The sequence below is a fragment of the Amblyraja radiata genome, chromosome 9 (assembly GCF_010909765.2).
Source record: "Amblyraja radiata isolate CabotCenter1 chromosome 9, sAmbRad1.1.pri, whole genome shotgun sequence".
Classification (NCBI taxonomy): Eukaryota; Metazoa; Chordata; class Chondrichthyes; order Rajiformes; family Rajidae; genus Amblyraja; species Amblyraja radiata.
Genome location: NC_045964.1, coordinates 62,446,692 through 62,468,162, shown reverse-complemented (window position 1 = coordinate 62,468,162; position 21,471 = coordinate 62,446,692). Strand labels below are relative to the sequence as shown.

The 21,471-nt window shown below is 44.7% G+C and overlaps 1 protein-coding gene across 2 annotated transcripts in view; it reads left to right on the top strand.

The window, feature by feature from the left end:
• The first annotated feature begins 5,260 nt into the window (after window positions 1-5,260).
• LOC116977208 (exportin-1-like) overlaps window positions 5,261-21,471 on the top strand; it is a 102,044-nt gene continuing 85,833 nt past the window's right edge. The window contains exon 1 of one of the 2 annotated variants that reach the window (XM_033027614.1): window positions 5,261-5,764. The gene's annotated coding sequence lies outside the window, so the exon portion shown is untranslated. Of the gene's footprint in view, window positions 5,765-5,893; window positions 6,202-21,471 lie in introns of those variants that run through there. The other variant, XM_033027615.1, reaches the window with a different exon arrangement.

The window sequence follows — 21,471 nt, the reverse complement described above, 5'->3', positions numbered from 1 at the left end:
TCCCCCAACATCGGGAACATATTTCCTGTATCTATCCTGTTCAAACCTTTAAGGATTTTATATGTTTCAATAAGATTCCCTCTCATCCTTCTAAATTCCAGTGAATACAAGCCCAGTCGACCCATTCTTTCATAGAAACATAGAAAATAGGTGCAGGAGTAGGCCATTCGGCCCTTCGAGCCTGCACCGCCATTCAATATGATCATGGCTGATCATCCAACTCAGTATCCTGTACCTGCCTTCTCTCCATACCCCCTGATCCCTTTAGCCACAAGGGCCATCATATGTCAGCATGGATTTTCATCATATGTCAGTCCCGCCATCCCAGAAATTAACCTGGTGAATCTATGCTGCACTCCCCCAATAGCGATAATGTCCTTCCTCAAATTAGGTGACCAAAACTGCACACAATACTCCAGGTGCAGTCTCACCAGGGCCCTGTACAACTGCAGTAGGACCACCTTGCTCCTAAATTCAAATCCTCTCGCAATGAAGGCCAACATGCCATTAGCTTTCTTCACTGCCTGCTGTACCTGCATGCTTACTTTCAGTAACTGATGTACAAGCATACCCAGGTCTCGTTGCACCTCCCCATTTCCTAATCTGACACCATTCACATAATAATCTGCCTTCCTGTTCTTGCCACCTCACATTTATCCACATTATACTGCTTCTGCCATGCATCTGCCCACTCACCCAACCTATCCAAGTCACCCTGCATCCTCTTAGCATCCTCCTCGCAGCTCACACTGCCATCCAGCTTTGTGTCAATCGCAAACTTTATGTTACATTTAATTCCCTCATCTAAATCGTTAATATATATTGTAAATAACTGGGGTCCCAGCACCGAGTCTTGCGGCTCCCCACTGCCTGCCATTCTGAAAAGGACCCGTTAATTCCTACTCTTTGCTTCCTGTCTGCCAACCAGTTCTCTATCCATGACAAGACCCTGCCCCCAATACCACATGCTCTAATTTTGCACACTAATCTCTTCTGCGGGACCTTGTCAAAGTCTTTTTGAAAGTCCAGATACACCACATCCACTGGTTCCCCCTTATCTATTCTACTTGTACATCCTCAAAAATTCCAGAAGGTTCGTCAAGCATGATTTCCCCTTCATAAATCCATGCTGACTTTGACCGATCCTGTCACTGCTTTACAAATGCACTGCTATAACATCTTTAACAATCGACTCAAGCATCTTCCCCACTAACAATGTAAGGCTAACTGGTCTATAATTCCCCGTTTTCTCTCTTCCTCCTTTCTTAAAAAGTGGAGTTACATTGGCTACCCTCCAGTCCAGAGTCTATAGAACATTGGAAAATGATCACCAATGCATCCACGATTTCTAGGGCCACCTCCTTGAGTACTCTGGGATGCAGATCATCAGGCCCAGGGGATGTATCTGTCTTCAGTCCCAACAGTTTACCTAACACCATTTCCTGACTAATGTGGATTCCCTTCAGTTCCTCCCTCCCACTAGATCCTCGATCCCCTAGTATTTCTGGGAGATTGTTTGTGACTTCCTTAGTCAAGACAGAACCAAGGTGTTTGTTTAACTGTTCTGCCATTTCCCTGTTTCCCATTATAAATTCACCTGTCTCTGATTGTAAGGGACCTACATATGTCTTCACTAATATTTTCCTTTTTACATATATAAAGAAGCTTTTACAGTCAGTTTTTACATTCCCCGCTAGCTTTCTTTCATGCTCTATTTCCCCCCTCTTAATTAACCCTTTTGTCCTCCTCTGTTGAATTCTAAATTTCTCCCAGTCCTTTGGTTTGCTGCTCGGGCCAATTTATATGCCTCTTCCTTGGTTTTAACACTATCCTTGATTTCCATCGTTAGCCACGGTTGAACCCGTGGAGCTATAGCCAATAAACAGAAGTCCCACATAAGAGTCCTTGGTGTCCAGGTATTCCAGTGATTAGATTAGGCCAGGGAGATGGTGTCTGCTGTAGCCCTGTTGCAAAACTGCAGTGGATCAAACAAAAAAAACCTAAGTGGGTTCAGTAACTCAGCGGTTCAGGCAGCCTCTCCTGAGGACCTGGAAAACAATGTTTCGGGTCGGTCTCCGAAGTCAGAGCAAGGGTCCCATCCCAAAACGTCACCTATCCAATTCCTCCACATATGCTGCCTGATCTGCTGAGTTACTGTTTATTTGGCCAGTCCAGCCAAGTCAATTGATATTTTTTAAGGTGGAGGTTGGCAGATTTTTGATTAGTACGGGTGTCAGGGGTTATGGGGAGAAGGCAGGAGAATGGGATTGAGAGGGAAAGACAGATCAGCCATTGTTGAATGGCAGACTAGACTTGATGGGCCAAATGGCCTAATTTTGTTCCCAGAACTTATGAATATGATTGGATAGTTCGGTTTGCAGAGACTACCGAAGAAACAGTCTATGATAAGGTGAGCAAGCAGAAAGTCCCAGGAATGGCTGAGGAAGGGGTGGGGTGGAATACTCCACATGTTGCAGTTGTATGAGACGTCAGTGAGGCCGCATTTGGAGTATGGTGTTCAATTCTGGGCACTGTGTAATAGGAAAGATGTTGTCAAGCTGGAAAGGGTGCAGAGAAGATTTAGGAGAAAGTTGCCAGTACAGGAGTAGAGGATGTGAGCTATAGGGGGAGGTTGAGTAGGCTGGGTCTATTCCTTGGAGCGCAGGAGGATGAGGGGTAATCTTATTATAAAATCATGAGAGGAATAGATTGGGTAGTTGCACAGAATCTCTTGCCCAGAGTAGTGGAGTCGAGGACCAGAGGACATGGGTTTAATAAGGTGAAGGGGAAAACATTTAATAGTAATCCGAGGAGTACCTTTTTCACACAAAGGGTGGTGGGTGCATGGAACAAGCTGCCAGAGGAGGTGGTTGAGGCAGGGACTATCCCAACACTTAAGAAACAGTAATGCCCCGTCCCACTTAGGAAACCTGAACGGAAACCTCTGGAGACTTTGCGCCCCACCCAAGGTTTCCGTGCGGTTCCCGGAGGTTGCAGGTGGTTGCCGGAGGTTGCAGGTAGTGGAAGCAAGTAGGGAGACTGATAAAAACCTCCCGGAACCGCACGGAAACCTTGGGTGGGGCATAAAGTGTCTAGAGGTTTCCGTTCAGGTTTCCTAAGTGGGACAGGGGCATTAGACAGGTACAAGGATAGGACAGGTTGGTGGGAATAGTGTAGCTGGAACATGTTGGCCGGTGTGGGCAAGTTGGGCTGAAGGGCCTGTTTCCCCACTGTATCACTCTTATGACTCTAAATAAACAACCAAAAACCGTGAAAATGTCTTCATTCATTCTCAGTGTCTATACATTCAATAGTGTCATACCAGAGCCAAGTGTTTTATTGTCATATGTCACAGATGGAACAATGAAATTCTCACTTGCAGCAGCACAACAGAATATGTAAACATAGTACTCTGTAAACAATAAATGGAAAAAAAGTTCACACACACACACTAACTCATATACATGCACATAAAAGCAAACAAATAAATAAATTAACAAACAATAATAGTGTTCGCGCCTATCTTTAAAGAAGATATCTTAAATTCATTTTATGGTTTAAGAAGGTTCCTTAAATTATTTTTTATTAATCAAAATTAACTTTATTCAGAATAAAAAATAAACAGAAAACAATTAGCGTTGTACTACCCGGCACCCTTGCCACTCTATTCCTTTTCTCCAGAGATGCTGCCTGACCCACCGAGTTACTCCAGTTTTTCGTGTCACCCTTGCCACTCATGTGGCCCCCTGGGGTACTATCCTTTCCCTCCTTTGAGGGGTGACCTTGGTACCTTAAATTCAGCAAAGGACATGATCACAAGTAATTTCCCTTCGTAATATTCAGAGAAGTGCGTTTGCCCTCGGGTCGACAAACGTGGTGCCCCACCAGATGGATGGGGCGGGTTAATGCATGAAACAAAAACAAAAAACCCCACTATCCTCGAATGTGCCGCCTGGGAAGAAAGCTGTGCGGTAAGATTTCAAAACATCTCCGAACGAAAATAAACATGCACAAAAAAGGAAAAGAACATCACGCTTTGTCTTTTTTTTACCCTCAAGCAGCACTCGTTCCAAACCATCATGTGATAAGGTGTACACGTCTTTCACATGACCTCCCTCCTCCAACCACCCCACCCGAGCCAGTCGTGCCAATATATTTTTTGTTATAACCAGCGCTGTTCAAAGGGAACTGTTTCCCCCCAAAAGCAACGTTGTATGCAATCTTGCGACAGTATCCAGCGGGTTGATCTTCGATTCCTAAAGACTGCATGACAGTTCTTGGTGGGGCGAGCCTCTTAATTAAAACCCAACTGCCCAAGTTGGGGGCGTGCTTGGTATGTGTGTTGGGGCAACGTTCAGGAACCTCCACTGAATATAATTGAATGGAACGTTCCACTTTGGCATTGCAGCAGTTGAAAGGTGAGGGAGTTTGCAATGCGCCAACTTTTCATTCAACCTTACCAGCATCAGGGAACGGACGCAAGGGACTGGCATGCAAGGATCTTAGAGCAGAGAAGATCTTTGCTGGCATGTGTCCCGTTGCGCACGTCTTGCAACAGGTTATCCCATTTCTCGCGTTATTCTTGACGTGAATCCTCCCTGTTCATCTCTGGAAGTGGTGGTTACGTTAACCAGTTTGGGGGGGTGGGGGGTGAACCACACAAAATAAGCGCGGGATGGGGTAGTGATAGCTTGTACAAACAACCAGCACAATCTAGGTCTGCTGCACTGAATCAATATTTTATTTAAAAAGCCAAAAAACACTTGCCTTTTCGTGAATAATTACTCACAAACATAAGCTGCAAGTGTGGAATTTGGAATACCGTGGCGGTTTGCTACATTGTATACGCGGTAAAAATGTAACAAAACATGTGACTGAAAAAAATAACAAATTAACTCCCGCCCCATAAGATTCATTTGTATCCCAGTACATCATATGAAATGATTTGTACCCATCTCCCACTAAAAAAATATCATACAATAAGTACGGGGGCAAAACAACAACCATCAAGCTTCAGCAGGCGTTGGTTATGAAAGGGGAGTGGTGTATGTGTATTTTCTCTTATTAAATGAATAGAGAAAAAAAACCCCCAAACAAATTGCAACTGAGATCAATAATATTTCCCCCTCCACCCCACAAAATAAACAAATGTAATGACACACATGTTGACATTTATTAACTGGAACAATATATGGTTTTTGTAAAAAGGATTTAAGGGACGAAGGCTTCGGCAGCGCTTCGTGCATTTCCGTCTTTTTTCGGCTGGTTACATGAAGATGGAATCTCCCAGTAAGAACTGGTTGCAACCGGTTGTTGGATTTTTTTGTGAGGGAAAAGACGAGCAGTAGTGAAAAAGCTCCCCACATTCACTCCGCGATAATATAATATATATTCAGCCTATTCAATTGCGTTTTCAAAGCTTTACCGTTTGCAGGGAGATTAAAGAAACAGAGAAGGGGGGGAAAAAAAAGGAAAAGGCGCATCATCTTTAAGTTTGCACATCAAGGAGCTAATTTATTTTCAACTGCAATTCTGTAAAGAGAGGAGAAAGGAGGGGGACGAGAAAGCAAAATATTATCGGAACAACTGTTGCCAACTGTTTTCGCTAAAGACCAAAGAAGAGACTTTCCATTTCGCCCCAGGATTGTGAAGGAGCGAAGGGAATATTTTTTTGTGTGTGTGTGTGTGTGTCATTTTTCTTCATCTGAAATAATCCACTACTCAAATTAAGGCGAATCTCCAGAAGGGATTTGTGATCCATTCGGTAAGTTGCCTGATTCTCTTTGCTTTACAGCAGGCATGGGTTTGAAAAGGGGATGGGGCCTGTATTTTGGTGCTTCACACGCGTATGGGAGTGTCTTTCATTTTCACTATAGCTTTTTTCAGTGGAGGGAGGGTGAGAGGATTTCAGTTGGAAACACACGAGACTTGTGCGTCCACACAGGACTATTAAAAAAAAAAAAAATCATTTGTGGACAAGTAATTTTGACTTTTATAAATTTCAGTAATTAATTTCAAGGCTGCTTCTGCCCTCAAAAGCGAGAGAGAGCCTGCTCTGAAATCCTACATGTGCAATAGTCATTTTTTTCACAAACAAAACTGAGTCATTATCAAAAAAATAAAGGCGAAAAGCTCAGTCTCAGATCCAGCAATAGAGCTTTAAGGGCACAATTTATATTTGGACACGTTTTTGAAAATCCTGTAAGTATTATGAAGCTTTAGCATGTTGTTGGGAAGAGTTGCATATTCTGTTTTTTTAAAATCAAGCTTTGTGTTTATCTGGTAATTTAAAAGATATATCCTCTGATTAGTGCAACTTTGTCGCCTCATATTTAATGAAACTTTACACAATTTTTAGACGTGGCACAGTTGGTGCGGTGCAATTGTAAAAACCTTTTGCTTTGTATATTTGCATAGTAGTAAGTGACTCTTTCATCTAATGCGTTGGCAACCATGCTGTTCTCCCTCACGCTTTATTTTATGAAAGAGAAGTAAACTCAACTGCATCCCTCACCCGTTTCCCTAACTTAATTTAAACACGCATGGATGTTATTCCCGGCTGCTGTTGAAAGATTTTAAAGTTTTATTCTATGTGTGTGTGTTTAGAATGGTAACTTTTCCCATCGACTGCGACTTAGATTGCGCGGTTTGGTGACGCTCCCTGGAGGTCTTGTGAAATTATTTGAACCACGTTTTTGAACGTTGTAGGCAAGACAACCAAATCTTGGGAGGAGGAGGATAGGGTGGGAATTGTGTTCCTACCACCCTTGCCTATTGGGTGCTCTGGCAGTAATGTGTTTCTAGTTGGCTGTTTCGGCTGTCATTCTGTACAGCACGTTAGATTGTAGCAGCTCCACCGCGGGGATATGAACGATTTAAAAAGTTGCATTTCCTCCCTCTGCTTCCTTGATGACTGGTTCATGGGAGGCGCTACCTACTTACTGCAGACCAACCGGGTCCTTTTACATTTGTCGCGTAGCGTTTGCATTTGGCCCAGTGAAAGATCTCCATAAAATACAACAAATTCCTGAAATAAAACCTTGGGACTTGGGAGCGTCCTTCGAAACGTTTGTAGGAAGGAACTGCGGATGTCGGTTTACACCGAAGATGGACACAAAATACTGGAGTAACTCAGCGGGACAGGCAGCGTCTCTGGAGAAAAGGAATGAATGGGTGGCGTTTCGGGTCGAGACTTCTTCAGACTGAGAGGCAGGGGAGAGGGAAACTAGAGATATGGAAGGGTTCAAAGAGCATGTAAGGTGTAAAAAGAACAAATCAAAGCAGACGATGGTCAAGGAAATGTACGAGGATTCATTGTTCAATTTTGGTCACCCAACTGCTAAAGGAAGGATGTCATTGAGATGGAAAGTGTGCAGAGAAGATTTACGAGGTCGCTGCCAGGACTGCAGGCCCTGTGTTATAAGGAGAGGCTGGGCAGACTAGGACTTTATTCCTTGGAGCGTAGGAGGCTCAGAGATGGTTTTTATAAATGTACATAAAATCATGGACATGGAGGCGAATTGATAGAATGAATGCACAGAATATTTTACGCTAGTTAGGGGAATCAAGAACTAGACAACCTGATTTTAAGGTGAGAAGGATTTGTGTTTTGGCTTATTATTGTACCTAGATACAGCGTAAATCTTTGTTTTACATGCTGTACAGTCGAAACAGATAAATCAATACATAAATACAATTAAGTTTACTCAACTACTGTAAAAATAGAAAAGGGGAAGATACAAAGTGAGTATGGTTCTTGGCATTGTAGCGCATCAATTCCGTGGCAATAATGGTGGCGTAGGTATAGAGTTGCTCCCTTGCAGTGCCAGAGACCCGGGTTCGATCCCGACTACAGGTGCAGTCTGTTCAGAGTTTATACGTTCTCCCCGTGGCAGCGTGGGTTTTCTCCAAGATCTTCGTTTTCCTCCCACACTCCAAAGACGTGCGGCTTTGTAGGTTAATTGGCTTGGTATAAATCTAAAATTGTCCCTAGTGTGTGTAGGTAGTGTTAATGTGTGGGGATCGCTGGTTGGTGTGGACACGGTGGGCTGAAGGGGCTGTTTCCACGCTGAATCTTCAAACGAAATTCTGTAGAGGTGAATCGGACAGTACCCATACTTATTGAAGGACCGTCCAGAAGCCTGATCTCAAAGGCGAAAAAGCTGTTCCTGAGACTTACGGCGCATGTTTTCAACTTTTGTACTTTCTGCCTGGCAGGAGCAGATTTAATAGGAACCTAGGAGGCAACTTTTTCTACTCGGTGTGTGTGGTGATATATGGAGCGAGCTGCTAGAGGAAATAATTGAAGAAGGTATCATAACAGCATTTAATAAACACTTTATAACTGATAGCAGAATTAGGCCATTCGGCCCATTGTCTACTCCGCCATTCAATCATGGCTGATCTATCTCTCCCTCTCAACCCCATTCTCCTGCCTTCTCCCCATAACCCCTGACACCTGTACTAATCAAGAATCTATCAATCTCTGCCTTAAAAGTATCCATTTACTTGGCCTCCACAGCTGTCTGTGGCAATGAATTCCACAGATTCGCCACCCTCTGACACTTGGACAGATAAAAAATGGTGCATAGGAAAGGTTTAGAGGGATTTGGATCAAACGTGGGCAAGTGGGACTAGTGTTTAGGGCATATTAGTAGCATTGAAAAGTTGACTCTAAACAGATACAATACTAGAAACTGTCATCAGGTCGGGCAGCATCTGTAAATGAACAGTCTTTTTCATTCTTGGCTCAGAAGTGAAATATTAAGTGCCGAACCATTTCAGGTGCCTTCTCAGATAAGAAATTGAACACACTGCATAGCCATGTGATAGGTGTAGAATTAGGCCATTCGGCCCATCGTCCACTCAGCCATTCAATCATGGCTGATCTATCTCTCCCTCCTAACTGCATTCTCCTGCCTTCTCCCCATAACGTCTGACACACTAACATACTAATCAAAAAATCTATTTCTGCTGCAAAAATATCCACTGACTTGGATATTTACAGCCGACAGCCTTCTGTGGCAAAGAATTCCACAGATTCACCACCCTCTGACTAGAAATTTCTCCTCATCTCCTTCCTAAAATAACATCCTTTCATTCTAAGGCTATGACTTCTGGTCCTAGACTCTCCAACTGGTGGAAACATCCTCTCCACATCCACTCTATCCAAGCCTTTCACTTTTCAATGAGGTCCCCTCCTCATTCTTCTAAACTCCAGCGAGTACAGGCCTTGTGCTGACAAAAGCTCATTGTAGGTTAATCAACTCATTCCTGGGATCATTCTTGTAAACCTCCTCTGGACCCTCTCCAGAGCCAGCACATCCTTCCTCAGATATGGTGCCCAAAATTGCACACAATATTCCAAATGTGGCCTTACCGGCACCTTATAGAGCCTCAGCAATACATCGCTGTTTTTGTATACAAGCCCTCTTGAAATAAATGCTAGCAATGAGTTTGCTTTCTATACCACCAATTCAATTTGCAGATTAACTTTTTGGGAATCATGCACCAGCACTCCCAAGTCCCTTTGCACATCCGATATCTGGATTCTCTCCCCATTTAGAAACATAGAAATTAGGTGCAGGAGTAGGCCATTCGGCCCTTCGAGCCTGCACCGCCATTCAATATGATCATGGCTGATCATCCAACTCAGTATCCCGTACCTGCCTTCTCTCCATACCCTCTGATCCCCTTAGCCACAAGGGCCACATCTAACTCCCTCTTAAATATAGCCAATGAACTGGCCTCGACTACCCTCTGTGGCAGAGAGTTCCAGAGATTCACCACTCTCTGTGTGAAAAAAGTTCTTCTCATCTCGGTTTTAAAGGATTTCCCCCTTATCCTTAAGCTGTGACCCCTTGTCCTGGACTTCCCCAACATCGGGAGCAATCTTCCTGCATCTAGCCTGTCCAACCCCTTAAGAATTTTGTAAGTTTCTATAAGATCCCCTCTCAATCTCCTAAATTCTAGAGAGTATAAACCAAGTCTATCCAGTCTTTCTTCATAAGACAGTCCTGACATCCCAGGAATCAGTCTGGTGAACCTTCTCTGCACTCCCTCTATGGCAATAATGTCCTTCCTCAGATTTGGATATCTTAGAAAATAGTCTATGCCTTTATTCCTACTACTAAAATGCATGACTCCACACTTTGCTACAGTCCGAGTCTGAATTTGTTTCATCTTTGGTGGAAAAAATAAAAGGGATTAGCTCACTTTCAGACTGTTGTTATGGGAGTTTGCGTGCAAATTAATAGACATGTTCTCACCACCTATATCCTGAACTACTATCTACCTCATTGGAGACCCTCCAACTATCTTTGATCGGTCTTTACCAGCTTCACGTTATTCCATTTATCATGTATCTGTACACTGTGGATGGCTGGATTGTAACCATGTATTGTCTTTCTGCATAATCGAGAAAATACCAGGATTGGAAAACTGGAAAGTGAAATAGAAACTGAAAATGCTGGAAATTTTCCAGTCAGGCAAATGGAAAGTGAAACAAGAGTCATCATCCTAATACATAATTCTGTATCTCTCTCCTCAGCAGTGAAATAGAATTTGCTGTGAAATAGAATTTGGAAAGGTACAGCACTGGAACAGGCCCTTCGGCCAACCATAATGCGAAGATAAACTATTCTCTGCCTACACATGATCCATATACTTCCATTTCCTATATGTACTATATATATATTTTAGTCAGAGGGTGGTGAATCTGTGGAATTTATTTGCCACAGAAGGCTGTGGAGGCCAAGTCAGTGAATATTTTTAAGGCAGAGATAGATGAGATAGATTCTTGATTAGTACAGGTGTCAGAGGTTATGTTGAGAAGGCAGGAGAATGGGGGTAGGAGGGAGAGATAGATCAGCCATGAATGAATGGCGGAGTAGACTTGATAGGCAGAATGGGCTAATTCTATTACTATCACTTATGACCTTGCATATGATTATCCAAAAGCCTCTTAAATGCTATTACCTTGTCTATCTCCAGCACCTTCTCTGGCATCATGTTGCAGGCACCCATCCATTCCCCCCCCCCCCCCACTCCTGCCAAATATCTCTAGTTAAATCTTTCTCTTCTAGCCTTAAAGCTATGCCCTTTGGTCTGATATTTCCAGCCTGGGGGAAAAAAGGTTCTGACTGTCAACCCATCTATGCCCCTCATGATTTTTATAAACGTCAGTCTGGTCTCCATTCCACCTCCAGCATTCCTCCTATCAAATATCCAGCATGTTCCCTTTTATTCCAGAATAAATCTGATCTACCATATCACTGAGCCTTTTTCTCAATGAAGGAATGAATATTAACAACAGACTTGATACTACATTAAAGTTTAATATTTTGGATATATATTTTGGTACCTAGCCATTCCTGGCAAGTTCAGTATCTTTTTGCCCTTGAGAAAGTGATGGTGTACAGATACACCACCGATTTTCCGACAACCGAGAGTTTAGCATGCTCTAATCTGCACTGAATTACGAGAGCGCGCTTGTAATTCCCTCCGGAGGTCCACTCAAAAATGTGGAACCCAGGCTTGGGTAAGGCGGCTGATCTCGACTTCATTGGGACGTCAGCAACTGGACTTAGAGCAATTCGCCAATAGTATGGGCATTGAGAAGCTACCCCACCCCCTCGAAGCCCCCCCCCAAAAAAAAATGCCGTCTAGGACAGCACAGTGGTGCAGCGGTAGAGTTGCTGCCTTACAGACCCAGGTTCGATCCCGACTATGGGTACTGTCTGCGTAGTTTGTACATTCTCCCCGTGACCTGCGTGGGTTATCTCCGAGATCTTCAGTTTCCTCCCACACTCCAAAGATGTACAGGTTTGTAGGTTAATTGGCTTGGTGTATGTGTAAATTGTCCCTAGTGTGTGTAGGATTGTGTTAATATGCTGGGATCGAAGTCCCAGATAGGACAGGAGGTTCCTTGGCTGAGATTTGAGGAAGGATATTCTTGCTATTGAGGGAGTGCAGCGTAGGTTTACAAGGTTAATTCCCAGGATGGCGGGACTGTCATATGCTGAGAGAATGGAGCAGCTGGGCTTGTACACTCTGGAGTTTAGAACGATGAGAGGATATCTCATTGAAACATATAAGATTGTTAAGGGTTTGGACACGCTAGAGGCAGGAAACATGTTCCCGATGTTGGGGGAGTCCAGAACCAGGGGCCACAGTTTAAGAATAAGGAGTAAGTCATTTATAACGGAGACGAGGAAACACTTTTCCTCACAGAGAGTGGTGAGTCTGTGGAATTCTCTGCCTCGGAGGGCGGTGGAGGCAGGTTCTCTGGATGCTTTCAAGAGAGAGCTAGATAGGGCTCTTAATGGGGATCTGGGGAGAAGGCAGGAACGGGGTATTGATTGGGGATGATCAGCCATGATCACATTGAATGGCGGTGCTGGCTCAAAGGGCCAAATGGCCTACTCCTGCACCTATTGTCTATTGAATGATGAACACATGGTAATGCTCCTCCCATTCACCTGCCTCCCTTCTCCTTCCTGTTGGTCATGGGTTAGGGAGGTATTATAAGTGAATGATTGTGTTTTGTTTTAGCTGCTACACGGTGCCGTAGGTAAGAGGAAATGAATGGTGTATGTTTAATTTAGTTTAGAGACACAGCATGGAAACAGGCCCTTTGGCAAATAGGATGCAATTGTACAGAGGCAAATAAATAAATAATTGGTCTTTGTCCCAAACATTATGGAGGACACTGTATCAGTCCGATCCTGAAGGTCCACGTCTTATTGCATGCTGGCATGGGCAATATCACTTTACTGAGGAGTTATGCATGAAATTAAAGGTTGTACAATCATCAGAGAAGATCCCTACTCCTGACTTTGTGATGGAAGGAAGGTCTAAACTAAACTCTGTACAGATGGCGTCCATAGTCAGAATCAAACCAGGGTCTCTGGTGTTGTAAGGCAGCAACTCTACCACTGGGCCACTCTGCTGTGGTGTCATTCAATTGAAGATCTGAAGATGGTTAGTTTGTCAGGTACTGTAATGAAGAGCTGCTGTTTGGTCTAGATGTCCTGGTGCTTGGATGATTAACCTACTGCAAACACAACCATCTTCCTTTGCGTGAGTTACGACTCCAATCGTTGGAGCATTTTTCCCCCATGAGATCCATTGACTTCAGTTTCACCAGGGCTCCTTGCAGCTATAGTTGGTCAGGTGCTCACTTGATGTTAAAGGTAACATCTCATCTCACCTCCAACGTTCGGCTCTTTGATCCAGGTTTGGACCAGGGCTGTGATGAAGTTGAGTGGTCCTTTCAAAATCCCAAACTGGCCTTTGGCGAGCAGATGATTGCTGAGTAAGTTCTGGTCAATAGCACCGTCGATGATGGTCCATGTCACCTTCCTACAGATTGAGAGTAGACTCACTGATTGGCACGGTTGGGTTTTGAAACACCACCTATCCACGTTCTCCAGACATGTTCCCTGACCGGCTGAGTTGTGTTCTCCTTGGATTTGGCCATCTTTTGTAAACAGCCAATTAGCCTACAAACCTACCTGTCTGGTGTGTGGAAAACCCGGAGAAAACCCAGGCAGGTCACGGGGAGAACGTACAAACTCCATCTAGACGAGCACCCGTAGTCTGGGTCGAACCCGGATGTCTGGCGCAAAAATACAGCAACTCTACCACTGCGCCACTATTCTGCTTTCAATACGTTTTGCATGGAGCTTTTTATGTCTATCTTCGCTGAAAAACAACATCTGCAGTCCCCTCCTACCATTTTGTCTGCTAAACTGTGAAATCTCCTCTAGGAATGCTGACATAGAAACATAGAAAATAGGTGCATGAGTAGGCCATTCGGCCCTTCGAGCCAGCACTGCTGCCATTCAATATGATCATGGCTCATCATCCAGAATCAGTACCTGGTTCCTGCTTTCTCCCCATATCCCTTGATTCCGTTAGGGCTAAAAGCTGTATCTAACTTTGAAGAAGTTCTCAACCTTTCTCCAACGGGAATTCTGCAACTACCCCTCTCGCGAGTCTGAAGAGGGGTCTCGAGCCAAAATGCCGCCTATTCCTTCTCCAGAGATGCTGCCTGCCCCACTGAGATGCTGCAGCGTTTTGTGTCTATCTTCAGCGCTCTCATCCGATTGTTAGCTTCGGACCTCATGTTATCTGGGTTCTGCTTTTGTTTTAAGCTATTTGAGGATTTGCACATCAGCGTTCTATAGCCTTGTTTTCATTCGACTTCTCCAGAGATTAGTACCACTGAATGATGGGGGGGATGGGGGGGGGGGGAGAGGGAGAGGGAGAGAAATGCTGGAGGTTGAATCGTGTATCAATTTGCAAATGTTATCCCTTAAATTGCTTCCAGAATTACCTGTTCCAATAATTGACGTGCTTGAATCTTTGCTCTGACTGACTATTCTGCAGATCAAGTCATTTCCTGACAAATTTCAACGGTCGAAATCCATTAGAAAATGTAATCGTCAATGTTTTCCGCAACTCGGGGGTGGGGGGGAGAGATTCGGATATCTATTAGTGGGTTAGGCTGCAAATCTGTTGAAAATATTGTGTTTTGCTTAGGGAATTGGAGGAAAAGATTATTGATTTGTGCCGAATTGCTGCTGCAAGCGTCTCGCTTGTCACAGTAACCACGTGGCAATGAAAACCTGGAAACAGCACGGTAAATAATCGAGGGTTACTTCCCAAATGATGCAGGGGATTTTGAATCCCACAAATAGAGCCAGGATTAGTTCACAGTTGTCACAATTCTGCAGTCAATGGGCATTATAATCTTTTGAATATATTGCTTGCTGGAAACAAGATTTCCATTGTCCTTGTAGCCGCTGCTTTTTATGTGACAATACGTGACGGTACGGCGGTTAGTTTGCAGCGTGGAAATGGGCCCTTCAGCCCACCGTGTCTGCGCCCACCAGCGATCGCCCGTGCACTCGTTCTGTCCTACATACGAGGGACAATTTACAGAATCCATTCTGTGCAGAATCCCCTAGTGAGACCACACCTGGAGTATCGTGTGCAGTTTTGCTCCCCTAATTTGAGGAAGGACATTCTTGCTATTGAGGGAGTGCAGCGTAGGTTTACAAGGTTAATTCCCGGGATGGCGGGACTGTCATATGCTGAGAGAATGGAGCAGCTGGGCTTGTACACTCTGGAGTTTAGAAGGATGAGAGGGTATCTCATTGAAACATATAAGATTGTTAAGGGCACTAGAGGCAGGAAACATGTTCCCGATGTTTGGGGAGTCCAGAACCAGGGGCCACCGTTTAAGAATAAGGAGTAAGCCATTTAGAACGGAGACGAGGAAACACTTTTTCTCACAGAGAGTGGTGAGTCTGTGGAATTCTCTGCCTCAGAGGGCGGTGGAGGCAGGTTCTCTGGATGCTTTCAAGAGAGAGCTAGATAGGGCTCTTAAAAATAGCGGAGTCAGGGGATATGGGGAGAAGGCAGGAACGGGGTACTGATTGGGGATGATCAGCCATGATCACATTGAATGGCGGTGCTGGGTCGAAGGGCCAAATGGTCTACTCCTGCACCTATCTATCTATTGTCTATTTGACCGACAAACCTGCATTTCTTTGGAATGTGTGCGGAAAAAATGGGAACGTGGCACGAAACCCACGTGGCCATACGTTAGAATGTACAAACTCCGTACAGACAGCACCCGTAGTCAGGATCGAACCCGGGCCTCTGGCGCTGTGAGGCAGCAGCTCTGCCGCTGCGCCACCGTGCCACCCTTACCGAGGTTTTTGCTGATAAGACTTCCTTAAAAGTTAAACCTCGCTAGTTTGTTATTTCATTTTTCATTGACGTGACTCGTATATTTATCAATCGTGCGTACTGGCAGCTTTTGGTGATTTAAAAAAAAAAAAAAAAAAAACTGCCTCTACTTCACTGTAACCTGTGCGTATGTCACAAAATAAAGAACTTGAAATACTTGATATTATATTACAAAATTGGCAAACATTGTGGTATTGAACACTTTTCGGTTGGGGCATTTGTATTACAATCCTGTGTCACTACCTGCAGAATGAGAGTTCCCCCCCCCCCCTCTCTGCAAGTGACATATCAGGATCTCTCTCACCTCCTACGCTGCTGAAACCTGATCGGAGTCAGGATCATATTCTTGTTTGTGGATGCACAGTTGTGTATGTGCAGGGAGTACAGGAAGGCTCAGAGTGCATCGTTATTGAGAAGTATTGTACATGATAGAGGTGTGCAGTTTGTCTTGGCACGGGTATTAGTGAAAATATTTCACCTTTAACAGAGGTATCTGAAACTAGAGGGTTAGGCGTGGTCCGAAGAGCCTGTTTTCCACGCTGTAACACTAAAGTCTCTACGGCTGCGCTATTGTGCTGCCATGTTCTTTCGTTAAAGGCTAAAGTATTGTGTAGGAAGGAACTGCAGATGATGGTTTACACTGAAGATAGACGCAAAATGCTGGAGTAACTCAGCGGGACAGGCAGCATCTCCGGAGAAATGGGTGATGGATGGGTCAAATGTATGGCCCGCACTTGCGTGTTAATTTCAGTTATATGTTACAAGGACAACCAGAACGTCTTCAAACTTTTCAGTCTCTCAAAGCTCGATACAAGGATGAAAGCTTGAAATACTCGGGTCAAAATCTGTGAAGGGAGGAATTTACTAAAAATGAAAAAGTTTGACCAGGAGAAAGAAAAGATAGAACGAAAATGTTTCTTGTTACAGTGGGGTGTAGGCATAGACGGAGAGTGTTGATATTCTGAGAGTAATCTCTGGGAAATGTCTCATCTGCATTATATAATGCATGGTGTGGGAAAGAACTGCAGGTGCTGGTTTAAATCGAGGATAGACACAAAAAGCTGGAGGAACGCAGCGGGGCAGGCAGCCTCTCTGGAGAGAAGTAATGGCTGACGTTTCGGGTCGAGACCCTTCTTCGGACTGATGTCAGGAGAGTGGGCGGTACAGAGATAAAATGTAGTCGGAGATGGTAAGACTGGTGGGAAAACTAGGAAGGGGATGGAGAGAGAGAGAGAGAGGGGGAAAGCAAGGGTTACTTGAAGTTAGAGAACTCAATGTTCATACCGCTAGGGTGTAAGCTACCCAAGCAAAATATGAGGTGCTGTTCCTCCAATTTGCACTGGGCCTCTCTCGTTTTCCAGACTTGAAGACTGACTTCAGACAGGTGTTAAAAATGTTCGCTGATAGAAATTTTATTAAAAATAGCAGAGCTGGAAGTTGATGGGTTTCCTTTTTAGGAGTGTGTTACATCTGAGGATGTGACGTGTCCACAGGAGGGCAATATCTTCGAGCTGATGGAGATAGTTGTCTTTCTTTTACTTGAGAGTGTGAGTTTCTCGCACGTTGGTGTGAAATATAAATGAGGTGACAAAACTGGGGATTTAAGTGGGATTGTGCAGGGAGAGTAATCTATTCAGGTGAGTCAGCGACAGAGAGGTGGGCATCTGTCTGGCAAGATGTCTTTATATCCTAAGATAGACACAAAATGCTGGAATAACTCGGCAGGTCAGGCAACATTCCTGGAGAAAAGGAATGGGGTCGAGACCCTTCTTCAGACTAAAGCCCCTGTCCCACTTGCGTGTCCTTGGCACGCTAATTACGCGACCTCGTCGTCGCGTTGAGGCGCGACGGTCCCGCGAAGGTGGCGTGCGATTTCATGCGTGCGCACAGCCGTCTGGAGGGCGTGACGCCATTTGAAGATGGACACAAAATGCTGGAGTAACTCAACGGGACCGGCAGCATCTCTGGAGAGAAGCAATGGGTGATGTTTCGGGTCAAGACCCTTCTTCAGTCTGAAATAAGGGTCTTGACCTGAAACGTCATCCATTGATTCTCTCCAGAGATGCTGCCGGTCCCGCTGAGTTACTCCAGCATTTTGTGTCTATCTTCAATTTTCTTGGCCCCGCTCTGGGAGTAAGAGTGGGGGCGGATCCGGACCGCAACGGCCGTGAGCCCCAGGCCGAGCTCGGCGATCGTTTGCCTCTTCTGCTGCTGTTAGAGGTGAGACATTGCATCGAGCCAGGGTCTTGGGCCTGTCCCACTTTGGCCGTCAGTCACGCGACAGGCTGTTGGCGCGCGAAGATTTTGTTCGCTACATAAATTTCGGAGCCCCGCGCGATGTCACGCACAACTACATACCCCTCCGCGCTTCTCAGTGGGACCGGCCCCGCGCGGCCATACGATGCCCGTGCGCCTCAATGCGACCACGAAGGTCGCGTAATTTGCGTGCCATGGACACGTAAGTGGGACAGACCCTTGAGAGTCGGGAGAGTGAAACGAGAGTTATAGATGGTGAAGGTAGACAAAAATGCTGGAGAAACTCAGCGGGTGAGGCAGCATCTATGGAGAGAAGGAATAGGTGACGTTTCGGGTCAAGACCCTTCTTCAGACTGATGTGGGGATGGGGGGGCGGGAAGAAGAAAGGAAGAGGCGGAGACAGTGGGCTGTGGAGAGCTGGGGAGGGGAAAGAGGGAGACAGCAAGGACTACCTGAAATTGGAGAAGTCAATGTTCATACCGCTGGGGGGCAAACTACCCAAGCGAAATATGAGGAGCTGCTCCTCCAATTTATGGTGGGACTCGCTCTGGCCATGGAGGAGGCCCAGGACAGAAAGGTCGGATTCGGAATAAGAGAGGGAGTTGAAGTGCTGAGCCACCAGGAGATCAGGTTGGTTATTGCAAACTGAGCGGAGATGTTGGGCGACGCGATCGCCAAGTCTACTCTTGGTCTCACTGATGTAGAGCAGGTGATGTATGGAGATGTAGCACAGAGGGGGTGCAGCGAGAGGGTGTTGCAGAACTCCCGTCCGAGAAAGGAGGAGAACTTCTTCAAAGTAGGCATACCTTGAGGAGATTTCGCAGTGGAGTGGACAAAATGTGTGGTGTAATGGTAGGGATTGGGATCATGGAGCGTGATTGTAGAATTGGTGATGAAGGAAATGAGGATGGGGTTTGAAAGGGTTGGAGGAGAAAATGGGAGGTAAGGGCTACTGAGACTCTGGATTATCTGTCTTTGGTAAGCCATCGAGAGAAGCTTTATGACCTTCACTACCATCACCACAAAGGACATGGGCATGGACGTTTACCCGATAGTACTTACAGTTGCCGGCTTGGAGCCAAATTTTATTTATTTCTTTCTTTTCTTTTTAAATCTTTTTTCAAAATTAAAACAATACAACAACAAAAAATGATAAACATAACAATGATATTGATACATAGGGATCAGGATTACATTAATAACAGGTATAACCTAAATATGAGTCCAGTGTCAAAATACACATTGAATATAGACCTCCCAGTCTCCATGTAAATATAGTTAAGTGTTTAAAGGAGAACTTGTGTATATATAAAAACAAAAAGATATAAAGAAAAAAAAGAAAAAAAGAGAAAGGAAAAAACAAAACCTCCCTAAACTAGAAAAAACAGAGTCTGGGTTGCAAAGAATTTCAACAATTTAAGTCCCTGTTTGTCGTCAAGTCCGTTCCACCATATAAAGGAAAAAATAATTATTATAACAGTTGGAGAGGGGACAATTTATGTCGTATGAAAATGTTTTTTTGTTCTGAAGAAAGGTCCTGACCCAAAACGTCACCTATTCATTTCCTCCAGAGATGCTGCCTGTCCCGCTGAGTTACTCCAGCGTTTTGTGCCCATTGAAGAGGTTCACATGTTGTATAAACGCTCAGTTTAATATTTAAACGGTACAGCTCAACAATTAGTACAAAAGGGCAAGGTGTGTGTGTTAACGCGTTGACTGTGAAGTGGAGACTAATGTGTGGGGAGACTAATTTGAGGAAGGACATCCTTGTGATTGAGGCAGTGCAGCGTAGGTTCACGAGATTGATCCCTGGGATGGCGGGACTGTCATATGAGGAAAGATTGAAAAGACTAGGCTTGTATTCACTGGAGTCTAGGAGAATGAGGGGGGAATCTTATAGAAACATATAAAATAAATAAAAGAACTGGACAAGCTAGATGCAGGAAAAATGTTCCCAATGTTGGGCGAGTCCAGAACCAGGGGCCACAGTATTAGAATAAAGGGGAGGCCATTTAAGACTGAGGTGAGAAAAAACTTTTTAGCCCAGAGAGTTGGAATTTGTGGAATTCCCTGCCACAGAGGGCAGTGGAGGCCAAGTCACTGGATGGATTTAAGAGAGAGTTAGATAGAGCTCTAGGGGCTAGTGGAGTCAAGGGATATGGGGAGAAGGCAGGCACGGGTTATTGATAAGGGACGATCAGCCATGATCACATTGAATGGCAGTGCTGGCTCGAAGGGCCGAATGGCCTCCTCCTGCACCTATTTTCTATGTTTCTAGCCCCGTTGTCCGCTCCACCCCGCCAGCTGACTACCCAGGTCGGCATTAATTGTACGGCCCAGATCACGCCAGGAGCTCGCGAGTGCCGAAGCTCGACGAACGATGGTTCGAGACCAAAGTGGCTCGGGCCTCAACACCATCTTTAATTGATCAAATATGTGCCGTGATTAACGGTGTAACTGCAAGTTTTGCTGCAGAGCAAGAACTTGCAATAGTTTTTCTGTATCTATTTTCCATGTTTCTTAGTCTATGTTTCTATGTTTTGCTAACAATTCATGAGTAGTAGAGTTGTAGAATCATATGGCGTGGAAATTGCCCAACTTTTCCACACTATCCCATCGACACGAGTCCCACCCGCCTGCGTTTGGCCCATATCCCTCTAAACCCGTCCTATCCATGTACCTGTCTAATTGCTTCTTAAACGTTGGGATAGTCCCTGCCTCAACTACCTCCTCCGGCAGCTCATTCCACACACCCACCACCCTTTGAGTAAAAATGTCACCCCTCAGATTCCTGTAAAAATCTTTCCCCCTTCACCTTAAACCTATGTCCTCTCGTTCTCGATTTCTCCCCCCCCCCCCCCCAGTCTGGGCAAGAGACTCTGTGCATCCACCCAATCTATTCCTCTCATGATTTTCTATATTCCTCTCAACCTTCTGAACCGTCTGAATTTGTAGTCGGCAGGGCAGTACTCTGCATATCGCCAACTTGATTATCATTTCTCATGATTGTGAAGGATTACTGAGAGGTCATGAAATTTGTTGATTGCAACATTTGGCTATTTTTCATCTGGTAGTGACAAAGCTCAGTTAGACAACATGATGAAATGTTGCAATGAAGCACATGTAAACCAAATTGAACTACAATCACCAGATAATCTGGGTCGGAAAATGGTTGTGATAAATCAAAGGTGAAGAATAGTACTGTTTTAAGGGCTTTCAACGTGACTTTGTTCAATGGAAGGACTTAAACCTACCCGTGTTAAATGTGATTAAATGGCATTTAAACAGCGCAGTTGGATTTTTGCATAGATCTTGTCACTGGTGAATTAATGCTTGATTAATATGGGACAGGATGAGAGAATGAGACTGTTGGTGGTCTGACTGTGGTATCAACTGGAGAGTGGCCCTGACCTACCATCTTTCTCATTGGAGAGCCTCGCACTATCTATAGTTCAG